The sequence below is a fragment of the Orycteropus afer genome, unplaced genomic scaffold, assembly GCF_000298275.1.
Source record: "Orycteropus afer afer isolate SDZICR_OR568_19922 unplaced genomic scaffold, OryAfe1.0 scaffold00336, whole genome shotgun sequence".
NCBI lineage: Eukaryota > Metazoa > Chordata > Mammalia > Tubulidentata > Orycteropodidae > Orycteropus > Orycteropus afer.
The window spans coordinates 2,508,019-2,511,808 of record NW_006921923.1 but is presented as its reverse complement, the minus strand read 5'-3'; the positions used below and the strand labels follow the sequence as shown (position 1 = coordinate 2,511,808).

Genomic DNA, 3,790 nt, shown 5'->3' with positions numbered 1-3,790 from the left:
CTGTCCATCCAACCCCAGCTGGCCACCAGAATAGGAATCCTCTGAGTAGTGTTCGAGGACCCCTGGTGGTGCAGTGGTTAAGCATTCAGCTGCTTTACTGAAAGGTTAGCAATTTGAACCCACCGTTCACTCCATTGGAGAAAGATGAGGCAGTCTGCTTCTGTAAAGATTTACAGTCTTAGAAACCCTGTGGGGCAGTTTCAATTCTGAGTTGGAATCTACTCAATGGCAGGGAGTCTTAAGGTACAGCAAATGTTTATTGAATGAATGGGCACACACATGTACAAAAAAAAAAAAAAGATCTAAAAGCTGGCTTATATGTCCATCCAAATACCCATCTAACAACTCTTTATAGAGTGCCTATTATATGCCAGTCACTGTTCTAGGTTGTGGCAACAGCAATATCAGAAGCAATTTTAAGTCTAGTGGGTAGAGAGAGAGAGAGAAGGAAACAGTTCATTTTGATTCAGAATGGTCAGTCATAATAACTAAGTGCTGTCAAGATTCAGAAAAGGGGGAACCAGCAAGCACTGGAAGCATCAGGAAATGTTTCAAGGAGGAAGTAGGATTTGAACTGCCCTTAAATTATTGCTTGGATTTGGATGAGCAAAGATAAAAGGGGATAATATTCCAGATGAGGGGAACATCATAATTATGTGTATGTTGGAGGGGGATAGGTTCAAGGGAATAAGGGAGCTAAGGGAGCACAGAAGAAGGTCATCTGATCCAGTCTGGAGTAGAGAGAAGGCTTTGGAAAGGCAATGGCAGCACTCAGCCTTACAGGACAAGTGAGAGTTAAACAAATAGGGCAATGGGAGGGTGTTCCAGGCAGAGGAGCTTATACCAAAACACCAAGAGCTGAGAGTTTGGAACGGTGATGCAGCATGGGGACTGGCAAGGGTTGAGGGCGGAGAAATAGGCGGGGTCAGGAGACCTTGGGTCTTGGAAGCCTTGGTAAGGACACTGAACTTAACTCAGGCTTCAGGGACTCCCTGAAGGGTTTCAAATATACTCAGAACTAAGTTTAGTTGTTCCACAATTTACAGAAGTGCAATTTCTTCTGACTTTATCAAATTAAATGTTGTTATAAAAACAAAAAACCTGAAATGGCCATCTTTGTTGAGGAAGGGGTGGAAGTAGGCCCCTGTCTCATGGCATGCTATAGGTTAAAGCACAAGAAGCACTCGGTCCTTTCCAGGAGCTGTTCTCTTCATTTGAAGCACTTTCCCAGTTTTCTCCTCTGTTTACAGGCACTTCACCATCTTCCCAGACCACAGGAATTTTCCCCATACCCTTTCAACATTACACTTCATTAGCAATATGCTGCCAACAGACATAGAATGTTTTAAAATTTTTTACCTTCAAAGTAATGTAAAATTATACTGCCAGGATTAAATTTTTAGATTACATAAAATTATATGTACCTTCACTTTTAAAAAGGAAAAGAGAAAAAAAACATATTTCAAGTTAATCCTAACATATGTATCTGTAAAGTTAACTTAATTTTTTATGTTATTTTATGATCATTTGAGCCACATTTCCTGAGAAAATACAATTTTACTTCATCCAAGAAAAGATACAGCTGGCAATAAGATGGCCTTCATCCCTGATGTACACTCTGTCTACAAGACCAAACTCAAAACTCACTGCCATCGAGTTGATTCAGACTGATAGCAACCCACTTAGGGTTTTCCAAGGCTGTAAATCTTGATGGAAGCAGACTGCCTCATCTTTCTTCCATGGAGTGGCTGGTGGGTTCAAACCACCAATCATTTGGCTAGCAGCCAAATGCCTTAACCACTACACCACCAGAGCTCCTTATTAGGACACCAGAAAAATAAATATCTATCCACAAGCGGAAAAGGTGCAGCCCACTGACCACAGCAAAAATACTAATATCTAAGGATGCCGCCGCCCAACACTGACACCACTGGCCCCAATTCTGTTGGTGTTGGTCCAGCGGTCCCTGGCAGAGAGGCAGGGCAGTGGAGAGGAGGGACGCCTGCTGCCTGCCCTGAGCCAGGGGTTCTGTGCACACTCATAGGAGATCAGGACACAGCTGTTAGGCAGCCTTACAAAGATGATGACATCGAAGAAGGAGATCTTCCAGAGCACAAAAGACCCTCCACACCTATCAACTTCTCACAGATTGATCTGGGCAAGCCTGACAGCATACTGAAAATGACGAAAAAAGGGAATACTCTGATGTTTGTCACTGTCTCAGGAAGCCCCACTGAGAAGGAGGCGGAGGAAATCACTAGCCTGCGGCAGGGCAGTCTTTTCAATGCCAACTATGACGGGCAGAGGTTTGTTGTGGGAACTGACTGTGCTGTCTTCATGCTTCGTGATGGGAGCTATGCCTGCGAGATCAAAGATTCTTGGTCAGTCAATACAGGTGTGCTGATATAACTCTAGAGGGACAGGTATACCCTGGCAAAGGAAGAGGAAACAAAGAGAAAAATAAAATCAAGCAAGAGAAGAGCAAAAAGAAGAAGGAGAGGGATCCAAAATCTCAGGCTTCAAAGGAAGACAACTGAGCTGGGAATAAAAGAGAAGACCTATAACAGGGCCGCTGTGGTGTTCTACGGAGGAGCAGTAGGACACAGAGGGCTCGACAAGGGCTCGTGAGGGCAGAGGCAGGCTTGGGAAACCGCATACTAAATGAAATTCTGGTTTCTTCTAGAATGGGTCTGCTGTACAACCAGTTTGTGGTCAGCATAAGAATTACCATTTAAAAGGCTGTGACCACCATGATAACATTAGGAAATGGGAGGACACCAAATTGTGCACGTAAGAGATAGACGACAGATGCTAATACCAACCAATGTGTCCACAATACTGCATTACCATTAACACCAAACACCAGGCTACAGATAAACACACAAACACCTGAGAGAATCAGATGGGGGTCAGTGAATATGAGTATACTCTAGACCAAGGACAGATTCAATTGAGGCTAATCTTGCACAGACACCAGTGATACAAAATACCTGCAATCCTTACAGAAACAATCGAAGACAGACACAGAGTCATCCTTCACAGACACCCGGACACTATGGGAGAGAGCTCCAATAGATCTACCATCTCAGGACCATAGTACTAGAGGACACCAGACTCAATTGGCACAACAAAATACATAAAAGCCTTGTTCTGCATCCTACATTGGTTAGTAGCAACTGGGGTCTTAAAAGCTTTCAAGCGGCCATCTAAGATAACAGCTAATGGTCTCATAGCATCAGAAGCGAAGAAGAGTGGAAAAAAACAAGGCATTTGGAAGCAATCAACCCTAAGACACGATGGTCCTCAAGACAAGAAGAACTAGATGGTACCCAGCTACCAATGCCAACCACTCAGGAAAGGATCAAATCACTGGATAGAGTGGGAGGAAAAACGTGGAACAAAATAAAAAATAAATAAATAATGACCGGAATTACTGGTCAGATGGACTCTGATGAGACCCCCAATACTATGGCCCTGGAATACATTCTGCACCTGGAATAAAACTCACTCCCTGGGGCTGGCTCTCAGCCCAACAGTTAACAAGATATACAATGCAGACCACTCAACCCAGAATGATGCACCCACATACTCTATGTTAATACATCCCTTAGAGCAAGAGACCATGGGGCACCAGAGGGGCAACATTCACACGGAGGAAATGAAGGACAAACAGGAGTGCATAAATATGAGGGGCACAAGGGCAGGGAGGGGAGGAGACTGGGTTAGGGTTGGGCATAGTAAATGGGGAGTGAAACTAAATGTACATGTAACATTGAATGTAAAACAAGCC

General features: G+C 43.9%; 1 pseudogene; it reads left to right on the top strand.

Annotated features, from left to right (window-relative positions):
* The first annotated feature begins 1,905 nt into the window (after nt 1-1,905).
* Nucleotides 1,906-2,564, top strand: LOC103206904 (annotated as a pseudogene).
* Nucleotides 2,565-3,790: the final 1,226 nt, after the last annotated feature.